Source organism: Tyto alba, unplaced genomic scaffold, assembly GCF_018691265.1.
Source record: "Tyto alba isolate M040663 unplaced genomic scaffold, T.alba_DEE_v4.0 Super-Scaffold_42, whole genome shotgun sequence".
Classification (NCBI taxonomy): Eukaryota; Metazoa; Chordata; class Aves; order Strigiformes; family Tytonidae; genus Tyto; species Tyto alba.
This window is the reverse complement of record NW_024881318.1, coordinates 25099522-25119289: the sequence shown is the minus strand read 5'-3', so window position 1 is coordinate 25119289 and position 19768 is coordinate 25099522. Positions and strand designations below refer to the sequence as shown.

The following is a 19768-nucleotide window of genomic DNA, read 5'->3' as shown; positions in this document are numbered from 1 at the left end:
CTACTTATTTTTTATTGTTATGCACCCCAGTGTCCCATTTTGTCTCAGCCAAGGCAGCTCTATCAGACATGGCAAAATAGATATTACAACACAGAAGGAATATTAGTTGTTTGCTGAGCCACATAGCCGCTTCCCTCTGGACAAGTCAAGACTTATTAGTCTTAAGGCTCCCAAGGGCTCTGTCTGAGCAGCGATGTGCTGGTTCCTAAGGTCTGTTTGTAGTTTTTCTTGGCTGATGTCTTAGAAAAAATGGTTTTGAACCAAGAAATCAAAGAAAAGGTTCCAACTTCTGAAAATTGAGGGGGTGGGGGACTGAGGTGTTTTAATTTTGTTTTGTGATTTTCCCCTCCTAGGTGAGACATACAGTATTGCTCAATGGATTATCATATTTCTACATATCCTTTTTGGCCTTATTACGATGCCATTTCAAAAGTTCCAGGATTTCTTCACCTGTTGTGATCCTAACAATTCCAATAGGACCATGAAGGAAATACAAGAAGCCAAAGTCCTCTTCCTAATGTCCAGCCTAATCAATCACCCAGTCATGTGGAGTTTCTCCATCCCCATTCCACCATCTGTTTTTCAGCCTCTCGTGATATTGCCACACTCATAACAAGCTTCCTATGCTGGTTCAGTCTGCTGTGGTCTCAAACTTCTGGTTTGAGCTTCTCGCGGTCCTCCAGCTCAGGGGCTCCTGCTGCACTTACACATTGACTGTGTATTCATTTCATGGCATCAGCTCACAGTCCCTTCATCTTGTGCTTTTCTGCACATCATAAAATGAGTTTGCCTCTTTTCCCCAATTTGCATTCATACACTCTCCCTGCTCTTTGTTTTTGCCTCTTCGCTTGACTCAAGGTATCATCTCCATGCTAACCGTCTCAAAAAGCTGTAATTCCTGGCTTTCTGTGGACTAAAGTGACAGACCAACTAAAACAGAGCACTAATTTACAGGCTTCGAATTCCCCATCACCTTTCTTTGTGCCCCAATGCTTCCCTAGGTGGGAGGCGCTGTGAAGTCTTGCCTTCACCGCAGCTTCTATGGGAGGAGTGTTGCAGTCCTGGGGTGAGAGTATGCCCTAAAGCACCGAGCTAAAGCTGACCGGTTGTGCTTTGTTTTTTAAAACAAGGAAATATCACGTCTCCCTAGCGTTGCCTGGAGTGACCCTCGGTTGCCACCGGTCCCGGAGCAGCTGGCAGAAAGCGCCAGCGAGAGAGCGATCCCGGGGCGTGCGGAGAGGCACCCCCCCACCCCCCCCGAACACCGCGGCAGAGGACACCGCCACGGGTACAAGAAAACCAGCCGGCTTTCCCTTCTTCTTGGCCCCGGAGCCTCGGGGGCTCCGGCCGCCGGGGTAGGGGCACGAAACTCCCTCCCCCCCACACACCCCGTCAGGAGGCAGCGCCGGGGCCCCGGGCGCGGGTGGGATCGCGGCGGGGCGTGGGGGGGGGGCGGTGCCGCGGCGGCGGGGGCCGGGCCGGGCCGGGCCGGGAGGGCGGGAAGGGGCCGCCCCCGCCCCCGCCTCGGCGCCGTCCCGCCGGCCGCGCCGTCCCGCCGCGCAGTTGCTGCCCGGCGGCTGCGGGGACAGGAGGGGCCGCGCCGGTGCCGTGTGAGTGGCGGTGGTGGTGGTGGCGGCGGGGGGGGGAGGCCGGGGTTTCGCCGCCCGCTGGCCTCGGAGGGGTGGTGTTGGGAAGGGGGGAGGCCCCGCTGTCCTTTCGCGGGGTCTCTCCCGCGCTCGGGCGCGCAGGGCTGGGCGGGAGCGGGGGTGGGGATGGGCCCCGGGGTGCTCCTTGCTCACCTGCCCTCCCCGCCCCCCCCCCCCCGCGCCCCTCCCTCCCCGCCCCAAAACTTCCTGGTTGCGCCCGCATCCCCCCGTGCTTCTCCTGCAAGCCCCCGGCTGTGCCCCGCTGTGCCTCTTGGCTCCCCACCTTCGTCCTACGGCTGCACCTGCATCCCTGCCCCCTGTCCCCAGATGTGCCTTGCCCCCTGACCCTTAGGCTGTGCTCCACCGTGCCTGTTCCCCCAACTCCCCTGGTTGTACCTCACACCCTGCAGTGCCCCGTCCCCAGGACCTTTGACTGTGTGTGTTCCCCCAAACCCTCTGGCCGTGCCCCACACCCCTCCCCCCCCCCCCCGGTGCGTATCCCTCCAAGCCCTCTAGCTATGCTTCACATGCGCTGAGCTCACCTTCCTGCCTTGAAGAGCAAGCCCCACCAAGGATGAGGCATGGAGATGGCCTCCACCTTGCACAGGAGGCAGTATCAGGGGTTTTATTCTTGAAAAATGTCTTTTCCCCATCACACCCCCCAGAGAGAAGAGGGGTCCCAGGCATCAGGAAGTGGGGGCTTCTCTCTCTGCAGGGGCAAAGGTTGGAGGCAGCCGGGGGTGAGGTGTGGCCCACGTACTTAGGATGATAATATTAAAATGTAGAGCTGGAGGGATGATGTCTAGTCAGGGGTTGTCTGGCAAGTTGAAAGGTTGTCCGTCTGGCTTGCTGCCTTCCTCCCCCTCGGAGACAGGGCTCCTTGCTGCCATGTGTGGTGGGTCAGTCCTTCAGGACTGGCAGCAGCAGCGGGACCTGAGGACTCGGGTGGGTGCCGGCTCGTGTGGCTGACCAGGATACGTTGGGCCGGTCTCATGGACTCGCTCTTTGCTACTGTGCAAGTCATGTGTGTTGTTTGGGTGTCCTAAGTACGTTGATACTTAAATATGTTTTAAGTATGTTGGTACGTCGGGTTTTGAGCGTTGCTGCCACTAAGATAGAATTGTGTGGTGCTTGAAAAGGAATAGTGGGGCTGCAGACCAACACCTACTGATTTCTTTGCTTGCTTGGGTAGGAAATCAAGCTAAGTGAACTACAGCTGTCTGGACAAACCAGAAACCTTACAGCTGTGTATGGATACCCTCTTACTTGCTCCATCATAACTCAGTCCTTCCCAGACCTGTGTGTAGCCCTATACTGAACATTGCCATGTGGGAGAAGTCTGAACGAGTTTTTCTGGTTGTCGGGAGCAGCCTGGGAGCTGTGTGCTGCCTGACTTAGTCTGCTACTCAGCATCTGGGGTGCTGCCCGGGAAGCGTTCAGGCTGCCTTGGAGCTGCCTCAGGTCGGGGTAGCATCGTCATTTATCGACATGGTGTTAGGCAGTGTGGATGTACCCTGAAAACGCTTCACCGAAGAATGGGAGCGCTTGTGCTTATATGTTTGCTTGAACAAAAAGTACAAAGACCTAGGATATGAAAACCTAGCCAGATGGAATCTTAAAGCCTTCCTAGGCAGCACCTCTGTTGCAAGAGGAGGAAATAACACAACTTTATAGTATTTCATTACAATGTATCAATCAACTTTCTATTAAATAGTATTTATTTACTCGTAGAGTGAGGCAGGTTATGGTACAGGAAGCAATATTCATGGAATGTGTTGGGAAAGATGCCATGGCATTAGTCAAGTAATACATGCAAAATAGGATTTAACTAGTTATGAAGCTCGCCAAATACTATGAAATACCTATCAACTAATTACATACCAGTAAAAGAACTAATCAGGTACATTTCTGTATCCTTACATGACTCGATGGCCTTTGTTGCGTGTGTTCCCCTTGCCGTGCTGTGCCCTTCCTGGCTTTGTTTTACTCCGCTGCAATAAACTTTTTTTTTTTTTTCCCCTCCCCTACCTTGAACTCCTGCTCTTCCTTTTGAATCTACTTCTGCCCAGTGCTTTTGCTTTAATGCTTATCTTATCTTCTCCTCTGGCCTGCTCTTTTCTGGGTGCTTAACACACAGTGATGCCATCTTCAGTGGCGTGGCATGACTTTGTAAAAATAATTTGAGGCCAGCACTCGTATTGACTTCAGGCTAGTGGATGTCTGAAGCTTTAAGCTACTTTCCAAAGCCTGGGTAGCTGGAAAGGGAGAAGTGCTCTATTCCTCTCACTATTCCCCTGTCCCTCACCGCAGCTCTTCACTGTTCTGCCTTTTTTTTTTTTCCTGAAGTCACAGCAGGTGACACACATAGGTGCAGGTTTTTTTTATCAGTTTCCTAATTGCCCAAGTACATATTAAGTTTGAGAGCTGACAGGCTTTATTATGTTTTTCTCTATTGCAATTTATGGATGCTTCAAACAGAAGTTCTGGTAGGCCTTTCTGAGTATTTAGGAGGAAGCTGGTCTGGGCTTAGAAGCCTCCCCTGAGGCAGAAGGGGATGGGAGCTAAGCACTGGGAAACTTGGACAGAGGCAGTTCCAACATTAAGAATAATTGTTGCTGTAAAAAAGTTTTAAAGCATGTCGCAAAAGCTTCATGGTTATTTTTGGTTTAATTTTAGGATCTTTTCTGTTCACCTAAAATTACTTGTTATTTAAAAGTTAGGTGGTTACTCTGCATTGTTGGACAGTGCCAGGAGCAGGTCCCATGTGCTTGCGCAGGGGTCTCCCTCCGGTTCCTGGGCTCAGTGCTGCATCTAGAGGAAAAGTGCAGCCTAGATGGTAAAAAGTAAACCTTTTACTCCTCGAAAATATCAGGTTATTAGAGCAGAAGCCATAGCATTAACAAAATAAATAATTCATTTTGTAAGCCTGATTGTATGTTTTTAAATGTAATTCCTTTAAAAATCATGGAAATGAAAACCAGAGGGTCATGCAATAGTTTTATTTTTTGTAGCCTGTTCTCACAAGTTCAATTTATAAGAAGTTTTGCAAAGTTGCAAGTTATGCAGCAGTTAATAATTGTTTTCTGTCCTTCTGATACTTATTTTTTTTTTACTTTTTTGCATTTCAACTATTTCAGCTGAAATTAAATGTGGAAGTTTACACTGATGGGAGATACCAGAGCAGCTCAGGTGTCTATTTTCTTTACGTGTCTTTGGTTTCAGTGTTTAATACTGACCATTGAACTGGAAATGTTGAATAGGTTGTTTTGTTTTTTTTTTTTTTTTGTCTCTTCCTTACTAAATTAATGTAGTAAAATGCTTTCCATGTGTCTGTTGATACATGTCTTGATTTTCACTTTTTTGTTCTGCATGTATTTTGCTATTATGTTCTGTTTGCTTATGATGGTTACACAAAACCTTTTATCACTGAAGTTGTTGACTAGAAAAGACCTATAAGAAGTTCATAAATTGAGTAGCGTGCGAAGAATACATAGTTTAGAGCAGCACAGGCTTAAAAGTGTCTTGGTTGTTATCTTGGTTCTGGATGAGAATCTGAGGAACTGAATTTCAGTAGCATTTTTAACTTTGAAATCCTGAGCTAGCACACAAAACTAATCTTAAAAACTACTTGTGAAGCCTGTCCAGCCCAAAGCAAACTCTGGGTTCCACCTGTGGAGTGGCACAGATGTCACAAGGACTACAAAAATAGGTGTCAATAAACTCTATGAATCCTCTAATTTGCCAGGAGCGATGGTATTCAGATTGCCTCTCTTAACTGTGTCAGAGCTATATTACTCATCACGTCAAAAGCACTGAACACCAACTCTTATCTCTTCTCCACTCATGATACCAATTTAGGCTGATGTTGTAGTTTCACCAGCATTTCTTTCATCCTAAGTACTTTTGCCCTTGTGTCACCTTTCTGTTGTTCTGGTACAACCCTTGGTGAAGGCTGGTGCTGAAAAACACTGAGGAACTGGTCTGGGTTAAATACACTTTCCTTTTCTGTGAGGCTGTCTCCCCTGCCCTGGATCTGTTTCCCAATCTATTTTATTATGCAGCCAGGAAAATGGTTATTCCAGCACAGGTCAAGGATAACATAGGAACTGATATGATTAATGGGGGGAGAAGCTGATTAAAATGACATTGCTACCATTAACAGTGCTCTTATAATTGCAAACTTACCCTATAAACAGTCAGAACTTGCTCTGCTTGAGTGGGCTGTGCTCAAGAGAAGCTGCTTGTAGCAAGCTCTGTGAATTCCTACATGCTGCCTGCGTGCGTTTAATTGTATTGTGAGTTCTTTGTAGTTTGGATTATCTTTTATACTGATATGGTGCCTTGCGCATTGGGCCCTGTGCCTAGAGCCTCTGTTCAAAGTTTGTTTTGTTTTATTTCTTTAAAGCAGAACCTCACCAAATGTGTGTGAATATGAGTGTAACTTTGTGTGGCGCACTGCAAAATTCTGTACAAAGGAATGGTATGTACAGTGCAAAAAGTTGTTAAGTTTCTACAGGCATCTCCGGGACTGGAATTCAAGAGAATGCTTCTATCCCAGTGATGGCATTCTGGGTTTATGGGTATGTCTGAGATAAAAATATAGCTTACTAAGAATAACTCTATTCCTTTTATTCTTTGTTTCTAAGAAAAGAACAGGACAACTCTTGCTGGAGTCTGAAACACAAAGATCAGTTTGTTGATTTGGAAATAATTTGCATTGTATCATCAGTACTGAAATGGCTTGAAACAAAGTCACAAAAACCTGATTCAAATGCTTCTCTGTATGCTTCCAGAGTATGGGTACAGCTCACATTGGTGCCATGCCCTTTCAGGAAAGTTATTTGAGGTGACAAGTAGATTTTTTTTTTTTTTTAATTGGTTTTTGCCTGATCTGTTAAAAAGTAAAATGCCCGGAAATTGTTACCAGTAATTGAAGCTGATGTTTTTTGATGCGTACCTGAGCAGCATGCAAGGCAATTGGGAAGGATAAACTTCTTGGTTTAGAAATGCTGTCACTGGTGGAGGAGAAAAGATTTTTTGGGGTAGGGATGTTTCTGTTTAGTTAGGTTTTGAAATACAGTATTTGTCAAATGTATCTGATGGTTTTTTGTAAAAACTTTGCAGCCACTGTTATCAGTTGTTTTCTTTTGATAAAATGTTTTTTGTATTGTTTTTAATGAAAAGGTATTGACTGAAGCATCAAGACTATCAGGGTTATTGGTCAGATGTGCTTATTTATTCTGTTAAATAAATACTGCAGTATTTGCTTACCATGGGGCATTAAAGGGGCCTACAGGAAACTACAGGGACTCTTTATCAGGGAGCGTAGTGATAGGATGAGGGGTAACGGTTTAAAACTGAAAGAGGGTAGATTTAGATTAGCTACAAGGAAGAAATTCTTCCCTGTGAGGGCGGTGAGACACTGGCACAGGTTGCCCAGAGCAGCTGTGGCTGCCCCCTCCCTGGAAGGGTTCAAGGCCAGGCTGGACGGGGCTGGGAGCACCCTGGGCTGGGGGAAGGTGTCCCTGCCCGGGGCAGGGGGGTTGGGACTAGGTGATCTTTAGGGTCCCTTCCAGCCCAAACCATTTTATGATTCTATGATTACAAATAGGTGGGGATGGGCAGCAGGGAAAAATCTATAGTCTGATCAGGGAAGTAGTAGCTGGTAATGTTGCCTTCTCTGGTACAAGTGAAGATTACTTACATTCAGGTATATTGCAGGTGAATACTTCAGTCTGTTTTACAGTATTGGCATTTATAATATCCACAACAATACCTTTTTTGTTTGTTCAGGTATACAGTTGGAAATATCTGGATTAAGTACATTCTTTAATGACTTTTGTAGTCGGACTTCTGTGGCTTGTCTTTTCCATACTGAAATAAAAGATTGACTTTTGAAACTTTTACTGTACAGAATGGGTCTGACAAGCTTAATGAAATTATTGTAATACACTTTGGAAGTGCCCTGTCCACCCTTGTTTCTTGTGACTGAGATGTGTCCAAAAGCCAAGAGGCTAATGGAGTAAGCTCAGTATTCACTGTCAACTTAAAAATTGAACTTTTCACAAAACTACTTGCAAGTTGTATTCCTCAGAACTTTGTTACAAATATCAATTCCTTTGATCACTTGCATGACTATTATTCTGCTGATAACCTTGTTTTTGTAGCACCTTTTGTTCTCTACCATTTTAGGTTGTTAAAGAGAAGTCTGCTTGAGTTTGGTTTTACATGAAGAAGTGATAAAACTGTAAGGCAAGTCTGTAAATAGCTTTATGCATAGTGCTGGTGTCCAGGAAATCCACTCATTTTAGCTACTAACATTGAATATGACTGAAATTTTGGAGGAGGAAGAAGGTTGGAAGGAGGGAGTGTGAAACGTAGTGCAAAACATAGATGTCTCTGTGTCTCCCTTTAGTAAGTCCTTTAATAGTGTTTGAAACCTTGTGGGGTGAAAAATCCCCCAAGTGAACTTCATATTATCCTGAAACTGCTTATCATAAACTGAAGTGGTCCACTTAATCAATTAGGGAGGCTTATCTGAAAGTTGCAAAAAAAAGGTTCCTGAACATGGACAGGGCCATGCTGAGCTCTGATTTGATCTGGAGCTTTTCCCAATCTGTTGAAATTAGACTGCTACTGTATTTTAAAACTGAATATCTTAGATACCCCATTTGAGCTACATTTAAAAGTATGGGATTGGGAAATTGCTTCTGGAGCTGTGGAAATTATCTAGTTTGGTGTTTATGCTTTTATCCTGAGAGACTTTACACATAACTTTGTGAAGCGCGATTGCATGCAATTGGTTGCTTTCACCTCATGCTGGTGCATGGGGTAAAACTTAACTGAGCCTAGAAAGACTTTTGTGATAAGCAGGAGAGCTGCTTTTACAGATGGTGAAATTATATGACCTTGGCTCACTTGTTGAGACAGCAGCAGTAGGAAGAGGTCCAGTTCTCCATTCTAGTCAGTGGGAAAGCATCATGCTTTTTTGATATAGTCAGTTGGATGAACGTGCAGCTATATAATGTATTTGGAAGACGGTGAGTGTGGGTGAAAGCAAATTCCTTGGTTTGAGTGTGAACAAAAAAATAATCCTGAAGTGAGGTGGAAGAGAAAAAGTGGAGACAAACCACTGTGCTTAGAAACCTGCTCGAGTGATGAGAGCTGCAGTGTTGCTTCAGGTTCAGAAAGTGGTGTGTGGCCTGGTAGTTTTGCATAGTAACTGGAATATTGAACTGGCACCCAACACTTTGGTTTTGTTTACAGCTTTGCTGTGCTAACTAATGGAAGAGTTGCCCCTTTTTCTCTGGTGAGTGAGTGCTCCATACGAAGAGTAAACCAAACACACTGACCTCTTATGCAAAGCACTGAAACCTTTATATGAAAAATGCTATCTAAGACTTTTTTTGACAACTTAAATGCATAGTTATATATAAGCCTAATCTTTCTTTGTACTGGAGACAGTCCAGTTTTCTTCCTTTTTACTGCTGTTGCATGCTGAGTAGACTATTAGACACTTGTCTGTTCCTTGTATACTGGTGTTTTACAAGAACATTAATATTAGGCTGAGTACTCTTCTGCTTGCCAAGCTTCTATTCTGGAAGTAGTTTTGTCTCCTGTGTTATTCTGATGTAGCACATCCATTGCCTAATGCACTTTGCTGATGTGATACTTTTTTTTTTTTTTTTTTTTTTTTTTTAGCTATTTGTATTTGGCAATCTTTCAGGATTGGAAAGAGGAAAAAATAAATGCAGTTGATTTGACCAGATGTGGATGGTTCATCCCTACATGCTGTCTGGCTGAGATGTGTTTTAAACTGCAGAGACGTCTTGTGATCCTGGGTGCTCTCTGAATGCTCAGAAAGATGGTATAAACTACATTCTGCAGTAGTAGTGGAAAATACTGATAGAAGATGGAAAATCCTTACAACATACCTGTGATTAAACCTGTGCATTAATGTGGTGTTTAATTCTGTTCTTTTGTGAAGTTATCATTTGGTGTTTTAAGCTGATTTTAAAAAGGTCCACTGTTACAAACTCACAGCCTGCATAATGTTGCTTTATACACTATTCTTGAGCATCTTGGAAGTGCAAAATAATTGAATTTTAAAAATTCCGATGAACAAAGGAACTAAGGTCTAGCTAACTAGATCTAGAGCAGAAGTAAACCTTCACAGCTGTGTAATGTCATTAATATGTTTTGCCCATAATATCAGCCTCCGCTTTGCATTTTGTGTTACGCAAACTCTTGCATGTTTATTGCTTGGAAATCAAACAAAGGACTGATACATTTTTAAAGTTGGATTTTTATAGCAAGTCCTGGTTTAAAAAATGTTGTAGGACACTTTTGCTAATCAAGCCAGTTAATGTTTTTAGGCGAAAGAGAGCTTGTTTTCATATAAGATTTTGAGGTTAGGGTGTCATCTGAATACTGTCACATGCAGCATTGCTTTGCCCTTGGAGCAACCTTTTTCCTTTGTCTCCATAGGCCTTTGACTGCTCCGAGTCACCTTGACTGGATATTTCCTCTCTCTGATCCTTATAAGCAGCTATGAATGTTCCTATTCCATACTATTTGTTGAGTTCTGACCCCCAGGGCTTCCATGGCAACCCTTTGGAAGTCCAGCACTTCTGAACACCTTAGAAGGGTACCTGCACAGCAAGTGGAAAAGAGTGTTTCTGGAACTGCTGTTAGTACTGAGTCGAAGCCAAGTTGCTTCCATTCTTGTGTTCACACTTTGTGCCCAACCTCCGTCAAACTGGATAACCCTCCATGGGGTGCAGGGACCTCAAAAGGGAAAGGTGCTGTGGAAAGTTATTGACCATAAAGTAGTGTAAACAGCATTGAGGATGTCTTGAGTGGTACCCAAAAACTTACTCAGAATGAAATAGGGTTTTATAATATACTAATTTCCATGCATTCATCCCTGGACTCAAAGTATCAGCACAATGCAACCTTGACAAGTGGCTTTGACTACAAAATGAGTCTACAGGGTCATTTCCTTCAGATGCCTCTTTGCCATGTACTCTGTCCCTCTGTGATTCCTCACTTGAATACAGAGTACAACAGGCACTTACTGGGAAACAGCTGGCTTTTCCACTTCATCTCCATTTCTGAAACTTTATTTCACTTCTGCAGTAACTGGTCAATTATAAATTAATTATTTCTCTTTAAGTGGAGATCTTCTTTGGGATGCAGGAGGAAAAACAGGTGTGTCAAGAGAAATTAGAAGTCCATTCATGTTCTTTTGTGTGTAGTTGTTTTAGCTGAGAGGCCTGAGTCTGCAAACAATGGTATATTATGCCTTCCTGGGTTGCCTGACACTAGTACTCACAAATATGTTTTGTAGCGGTTAACTAGACCTTTCATCATACTGAAGAATGTTGATTTAAACAACAACAAGAAACCCCCAAACCTAAGGCCTTTATATCTCATTGCATATCCCTCTGTGATTTGGAACATCCAACTGCAGCTGTACAAATTACCAGCTCCGAACTGGAAAGATTTAGGATGTGGCCGTGTAGTTGCTTTCTGGAGCACCCCAAAAAGCACATTCACAACAGTAGTTGATGTGCCAAGACTAAACTTGGGAGCAGTAGCCTTTTTTAATGATACCATCAGCATTCTTCCTTGCATAGGGGGAGTGTTCTGAGACTTTAGTTTAAAAACACACTTAGCACGGATTTCCTTTAAAATTACTGTTGTCACCCTAAAGGTCTGCCATTGCCTGTTGCTGTGCAGCCGCTGCTGGCATCACACTTCCCAAGGTTCATGGTTGGGTTGTGTGGGTCATTGCAGAAGGTGTGGGCACAGCTGGTTCCAGCTTTCTTTTGGAAGAGTCTCCTAGGAAGGATGCAGTTGCTGATGTTTACAGTGCTCAACAGCATGTCTGCCATGCTGCATTGTAGCGTAAAAAAAAAGGTGGGGGAGGGAAGGGAAGGTGTCAGTTCTAGGTCAGGTAACCTTAAAATTGATGCCTGCCTAATGCAATGCAAGCAAAATGGGAGCAGAAGGAATGCATTATGTTGCTGCCTATGATATCAGCCTAGGACCCAGAGGGTGGGTAGATTGGGCAAGTGCAAGGCGGTGGGAAACAATGGTAAAGGAAACTAGCCAACGTCAGCATGAGAGGGTGGTGTGGGAGCAGTTCAGCTTTTGTAAGTTGCTGCATTAAAGAGTGAACAAAATAGTATGTTGCAACTCCACGCAGGTGTTATCAGTGTTACTACTTACTAACATTCTGAACCCAGCAAGATTACAGCTGGTGCAATAAAAGTTCCATAAAATTACATTGACTTTGCAATGTCATTTTGCCACAACAACTACAGTGGCAGTAGCTGAGTTGAGTGTATGCTATAACCAAGATGTGCCTATAAAAAATACTTGTTCCTTTGGTAATGATGAAGATTTTTCACTTGCTCACCTCTTCTTTCTTAAGGTGAATATTGTGTTCTTAAGGTAATTGCATACATTTTTTTTATCTCCCTTTCCTGTGAGAGTCATCTCTGAAGTACTTTCATGTTACAGAAGACATCACTGTCCTGTCTTTTTCTACTGCAGTTGGAAATTTGTGGTTTAATTTTTCTGTATTTTTCTCTAGTGCTGAATAGCTACAGGTACATTGCTATTGATTTCTTGGTTACAGGATGTCTTTGGAAATAAGGAGGCTTGTCTTCTTTTTTTTTTCCATTGGTACTGACTAGATTAGCAAGATGTTACCTGCGTAACAAGTCTTGTTCCCATTTGTTTTAAGGGGTCTTCTCTGGAAGCTGAGGCTTGACTGCATTCCTCTTTTTGTTTAGCTTCATGGAGTGTCCCCCACTATGACTAATAGCAATTTATGTCATTACTCTGTTAAGTGATGGGTAAACACAAAGTTCTTTACCAGTCCTTGGTAGCAAACAGCTTCTATTGTAATTAATCGGATGTATGATATTATCATATGCAGTTAACTGATATGCATTAACTCTTAACTGTTAATGAGGATAGATGATATAATAGAGACAACTCAGTGACTCATCTTGCTGCAGAAGGAAAGGGATGGTCCCACATAATGTCCCTTCTCATATTTTGATGTGAGTAAGTTTAATCAGGCAGGTAGATGCGAGCAATAGTACTCATAACCAGAGTCAAATCTAAGCCATCCTACCTGGAGGTTCAAGAATGATACAGACTTCAGGTAATGGTATAACAGAGAAGAAGGAGGGAGATCTTTAGACTGGTCACAAATCTTGACAGTGTTAGCTAAGTCTGTTTTACTTGTGTCCTGCCCTTTGTCAGGTGTGTTGGGAATGTATTGATAACTGATATGAGGATGCTCTTATATGCATTCGATGTGCTTCACTTTAAAAAGAGTTGAAGAGTCTTACTAAAGCATTCAAATAACTGCAGTGTGTACTCAAAAGAAGCAATCTTCATCACCACAATAAGAAATTAAATGTCACTAGTCCTATATTGTGGATGTGTCCACAAAGCCTCTTCATTTTTAGTTTTATAAAATGAAAACTTCTTTGATACCTTCCATTCAAAGTATTCAGTTAGCACTTGTACTCCCTCTACCTTTTTAGAGCTTACCTATAAATAGTGTCTGAAAAATAATGTACTTCATATGCGGGTTAAAAAACTCAGGCTGTGCGATCTTAGCAGTGTAGGTAAATACTACTCCTTTCCCCTCTAGTTCAGTACAGAATTTCTTATTCTGGTTTGCTTGGTTACTAATGATGTGTATGCACTTTAGAAACACCACAGCTGTAAATAATTCTTACATGTATTTGTCAGAACTTTCTTTACTGTAGATGAAAATAAACAGAATGCACAAAAGTTCGGCATGTTACAGAGATGTTGGCTTGTAGAGAAATGAGCAGGAGCACTGGGTGCATGAGCTAGTGTGATTGTGTAGCACAGCTAAAAATACTCAATTGTGTTATTGCTGTCTAGCCCCTGGTTCTTGCTTTGTGAAAGCCTGTTTAGAGTGACCCAAAGTTTAGTTGATCTGGTCTTGAAAGAAAAATTGAAATGCTGCAGAAAGTTTTATAGTTACATAATTAGCAAGAGAAACAACGAGAATCTGTTAAGTCCTTTGGATAAGGAGGAGATTAACCTGAGTCGGATATGGCCCAATTACTAAGTCAAACCTTGTCCAGAAATCTTTGATAAGGGTAATGATATATCATAATGGAAGTCAGGTTGCATTAATAAAAATAATTACATCATAAGTGAACTTTATTTTCACTCTTAGGTGGAAGTTGTATGTGCAGTATGTGCCACAGGGCTCGCCATGTAGGCAGGGCTAGGTGAGCTGGCATCACTGATCCATAATCAAACTTAAAGGAGCCAAGTGCAAGTTGTGCACGGGAGGACCAACGAGAAGAGCTTCTGTCCTAAGATGGGTGCGGGAGCCACTTACGGCAGCAGAGGAGTAGGCAGGTAAGACTAGTTGTCTGCGGGGCAGCTGACATGCAAATGCTCAGGTAAAGAGTTTTTGGTAAAGGCCGGGGAGCCATGATAAGTTAAAGTGCTAGGAGCTTTTCTCCCTGCTTATGTTTTTGCCTGTCTCTGAAACATTGGAAGTATGTGGAGAAAAAAGCTGGGGAAGATACGCTGATGTCCATGGTGTTCACTTCCCAAGTGAAACTGGGAATCTTTTCAGGGGCCTGCCTGAAGTCTTTCTCATACTTGAGTTAAACTGATAACTGGGTTCAGACTTGTAAAGAAACTCCCTTCCAGACTGTGATTGCAGGGACTGTTTGGACTTGATGTGTCTTTCTACAATGTGGGTCATTAGTCCCTAGGATCACTTTCACATGCATCACTGCAACTCCAGGTGATGCGTTTAAGATATTGGCAATGTCAGATCTTTTCCTGCCTTACTGTAGCACAATGTAGATTTTGTAGTTTCGGTTCTTGTGTTGCAGTGTCCCTTGTGGCTTTCGATGGACTGAGTGATGACTTTGAGGAGCAGTGTGTGAACTTCTTGATGGTTGTCTATGAGTATGCAGGACTAGATGTGATGATCCTGTGTCTTCCCTACATCATTTCACTATCAGCTTAAAGGAATCTATGGCAGGGCTGCTACTCCCACCTTCCTCCCTGCCTGTGGCATCCCAATTTGTGTGTCTCAGTGTTTGCTTTGCACAAGCCACTTCAGCCTTTCAGGTCTGAGTTGACTGAAAAATTATTTTTGCCCAAAAGACTAAGCTTTCAGTTGGGTCAGTGAGCTGCTGTGACTTATCCTGCAGCTGCCTGAGGACCAGACCTGTCAGCAGTGATGGTGTGGGACTGCACGCTGGGGCTTCCCCATTCAGCCATCACTGGTGATTGGATCAGTGTATGTGGATCAGGAGAATGCCAAAACAGGGCTGTACCCCTGAAAGAGTTCCCATAGAAAGGGGCTTTTCTGTGCCTGTTGCCTGTGTTCAACCTTGCTGTGAAGTTTGCAGTATCAGTTCTTTTAACAGTTTATAGGTAGGTGTGGAAGGAAATACAAATTGATCTTTATTTTATACAGCATCAGAATAGGAAATTCATTAGTCTGGCAGAAAACCAGTCTGAAGTGTAATTGAAATGAAACATGTTTTCAGTAGTTCTGCTGCTTACAGACTACTTTATTCATGTTGGTGAACAACAGATTTGTTGCTAGTTTAAAAAGCAAAGCATTAAATAGAGAGGTACTGTGTAAATAATTAAGTAGGAGTGACTACATGGAGTAAGTATTGGATCTCTTACTGAATACTGCCAATGGGGAATTTTACAAGTGAACGTTCTATTATAGTTTCTAACCTTCTTACATCTGTTTTTAGGATGTCCACTTTTTAAAAAGGAATTTATATTTATTTTGAAATTAGCTATTTTCTCCCCAGTGTCTACTCTAAAACACACATGCAGAGAGTGTTGATGCACTCTAAGGAATTAGGATTTGTGTTTTAAAATGGACTGGCTTCAAAGACAAAGTTTGACACTTAATCAAAGCACCAACTAACTAAAACATCTCTTAAAACTTGGAAATTTCTCAAAGTTCCTCTGTTGCATAGAGTTGCCTTGCCTGCCTTCTGTCACTCACTTGGGCAGAACTGACATCTAACAGGAACAGTGTTTACAAGGAATATTATCAAATAAAGGAAAGGCCATCTAGTGCTAAGCAGGATGTAGCCAACTTGCCTGTGAGATGAATCTTTCAAAAAATGGGATGGGTGGGTGAGAGGCATAAAGGATGGGGAAGATGATGGAAACTTCTCTCAGGGAAATCCATAACAACAGGCGACACCCAGCTAAAATTTAAAGCTTTGTTGCAGAACATAGGTGAGTAATCCATCTAATGCAATAAGCAGTTTGTACTTGCCATGTGGCATAAGGGAGTAATGTAGTTAAAATAACTGCAATTATGTAAGCACACAGCCTTGGGAAATAGGAAGGGCAGAGCCAGTATTTCCCAGGTAAAGTTTAAGATACCATCTGTGAAACATGTTAATTTAATTACCTTCTGAAGTTCAAGAGCAGAATTAAGAACAGTATACCAAGTGATTCTGAAACATGAAACTTTTATAATTGTGCCTCAATATGTGAGACAGTATTACTGTCATTTCCCAAGCTATCATTTTGGAATCAGACCTGCATGGGTCAGTGTTTTCTGCAGGCTGTCCCCATCTTTCAGCGGGCTCTACAGAGTGGAGGGTCCCCCCATCATTACCTGCTTGTTAGGCCAGGGGATGATGCTCCAGAACCTGTGCTTTTGGGATCTATCTTGGGTGGAAATTATCCCACTGAAGTTTGTACTGTATTGACATATTCTCCAGCATTTTACTAAGGAGCCCCTGTAAAAGTAGCTAGTCTATCTTTCTAATAATTATCTTTGCACACTAATGAAAATTCTTAACTTTAAGTGTTTTAAGTTCCCACTGAGTTTTAGAACTAGTTTTCTGATGTGACAGAGCTTACATGAGATTGTTTCATTTTGCTTGGTTTTCTGTCAAGTGCTTTTGTTGCTTGTTTTGTTCAGTAGCCATCAATATAATACACTTCTTGTAAAATTACTATTTAAAACCAGATCTCGATATCTGTTTTAGCATTTAAAAACTATGTGGGGGAATAAATGAGCATCAGGAATGGCAAATATCTTTCATGTGGGTTAAGCAAAGGAATGTGAGAAACTTCTTGTTCTCATTTAAAAATAAGGAATGTTTGAGGCATACCAGTAATTCCCATTACAATAATCACTAACAGTTTTGTCTGCTAACCAAATTTGAACACTTCCAACAACTTATTACCTATGACTCGTCATCATGAGGTATTCTTATATGGTTTGCTGTGGTATTTGTGGCATTTTTTTGGCTAGTGTAAATGATCTTATCTACCTTTGCCTCTTCAAGTAAAAGTAATGGTCCAACTGCAAACTGGTTCTGCCAAGCTGTATGCCTTAACTCAGCTGCAGTTGGTGGCTTAATTCATCTGTCTGCTGAGCTGCAGGGGACCAGAGGCCAGCAAATTACTTTGGTCTATTAACACAGCGCTTTCCTTCCTTTTCCTCACTTACACTCCCTATTTTTGTAATGGTGAAGACACGTTTGTTTAAAGATGTCTTCAGAAATTGTATTAGTGCATCTGGCTTGAACCTAGGTGCACAGTATTACTTCCACTGACATTTTTGAATAAAAAGATAAAAAAAAAAAAAAAAAAAAAAAAAGCAGTTATTTCCAAGAGCTGAGAACCTTGCACATGTTTTTGAGGTAATTTCAGTGCTTATTTTGTGAATACAATTGATTGAGAGGACTGCCTCTATTCTTTAGAACTTTTCAATCTGGGCAGACTGAATTTAAATGACTACATTTTTTAAAGTTCATGTAAATTACTTCCAATATGTCATTTTAAATAACCTAATTTTGAAAATGAGTCTGACAGTGTGACTTCCCTAATTTTGAGAGAGCTTACTACAATCAAGACATTGTATTTGAAAAAGAAAATTCCCTACTGTTAGTGCATTTTAGTTAAATTTTGTTACAAGCAGAAAGTAGAACATTGGAAACAAAAGTACTAATGTGCTGGTTCTGTAAGTAGATTAGCAGGTATGTAAACTCAATGTATATTTTTCTGACTGAACTGGCTATACAAATTCTTAATGTGCAGATGAGTTTACAGCATGCAGAACTAAAGTTGCATGTTTAACAAATGGTCTTCTCTGTCCCAAAGTCTTTGTCCCCTCGGGCCAAATATTTCCAGTCTCATACTTAGAGGATGAGTTTGGTAGATTTCAAAGCTGCCAGATATTATGGAAGATGGTGTTATGGTCAAAGAGTTATCAGGTTACTTCTTAAGAACAGAGTTGTACTGTAAAAAAGCAATCTTTCAAAAATGTTTGTTTTGTTTTGTTTTGCTTTTTTTTTTTGCCAAAGCACAAGCTAGTTGTTTATCTTGTGTGTGCGTATATGGGTTTCTTCTACTCTTCTTTTTTTTTTTTTTTTTTGTTTTGTTTTGTTTTGTTTTAAAGTAAGCCTTGATCATATTATTTATCAGTATGTATTAATTTATGTGTGAAGTAAGTGTAACAGGATAAGACAAAATACCTTCCATGCTGCCATTAACCCAACTTGTAGATAGTTAACAAACAAAAATTCCTGAAAGCCTAATATTAATGCAAACAATTGTTCATAGAAATAAACTTGCAAAGGAAAACTAGGTAGCTAGTTAAGAACATAAGTGGAATTGTAAAGCACATTTGATAGTAAAGTGGTAGGGTTATATATGAAAGTTGATTTTGAATAAATTTTATCTGTAGAAAAGTTCTGAACAGCACTGTTTCTTGTACACATTACTCCTACTCTTAAAATAGTTTTAACTTACTGTACTTTGCTTACCCTCAGATTCAGAGTAATTGATTAGACAGTATCTCTGTGTGGTAAGGCTATGGCTGTTCTCTGGCTGGTACATCCTTCTCTCAGGACAGTAGCTAAACTGCAAAAACTTTTCATAATAAGTTTAGGAACTGCTGTGGAGTTGTATCTTGTTTGCTTGGTTATGAACAGAAAAGAAACTTTGAGAGCTAAGAGCCTCTGCTGTCTTTAGCTCTTGTGAAATATTTTAAAGGGAGCTGCAAGTGCTAGGAACAGGAGAGGCAGGACAAATACCTCTCCATCAGTATGGCGAGAGCTGGGAAATTTGAGGATTTGCTGTTTTCATCTACTGCCTTTCTACTATGAGCAGATGCAATCTATTGGAAATAGTCTGGTTCCAAATAAAAAGCTTTGTTTTATTTGGTCTCAGTGCGTAACAGGCATAGGAGTTGCTATTTAAAAATACACCAACAGCATGTTTGTCTGAGTCCTAATACAAAATTAAAGTGTTGTTAACAAGTCAAGTGAATAAATGTAAAGAATTGTTTATTTCTGAGGTTGCAGTTGTCAGGACGAGAGGTTTTCACTGTAAGAGGGAGGAGAAGTCAATCAACACCCCCAAGCCCATAATAAATGGCAATTCATTTTGAGCCAGCATCCACAGAATTTTCTGGATTTTTTGAGAGCACGTTTTGAAGCAGTAGGTTACATGTTTAACTGAGGTTTTGGTCAGCATGTTGAGCTAGCCAGTCTGAGTTCCAGTAACGTGCTCATCAGGATGAGAGCAGGGAAACTGTCTGGCAGTTAAATCAGTGAACTATTTTTCTCATTGAAGAACTCATTAAATATAATGTGATTATTTGTGTTCAGTGTGTATGTTTTTTGAAATACTGAGCCATGCTGTGCACAAGGTGTCTGTAGGCTTTGGTAGAATATTGTTATAACCACTGAACAAGGTACCTTGTTTGCCATGCTTTGTCTCTTGATAGACTGTTCTTCTGAGTCTGAAATGGAAAGAATACTGAATTTTAAGGATGACTTACTGTAATCAGTCTAATAAAATAATTACTTACAAAATACAGATTTTTAACACTTCCCCACAGCACCTGTTATTTACAGTTGAGTTGCCTGTCAGTCAGGCAGTCTGAAGTACTTGGTGTTCAAGACAGTGTTGGGTTTATGTATGTTTGATATCATCCATAGTTTGGCTCATGGAACAAGATGGCAGGGATATTTATAATTTGTTTCTAACCTTAAAGTTTTTTCTCTCATGTGATTGCTACTGGCAAAAGTAAGAGG

General features: G+C 41.7%; 1 protein-coding gene across 1 annotated transcript in view; it reads left to right on the top strand.

Annotated features, from left to right (window-relative positions):
* Positions 1-1516: 1516 nt before the first annotated feature.
* Positions 1517-19768, top strand: part of ELOVL7 (ELOVL fatty acid elongase 7) — a 32533-nt gene continuing 14281 nt past the window's right edge. Inside the window, exon 1 of the mRNA XM_042804929.1 lies at positions 1517-1610. The gene's annotated coding sequence lies outside the window, so the exon portion shown is untranslated. The remainder of the gene's footprint in view (positions 1611-19768) is intronic.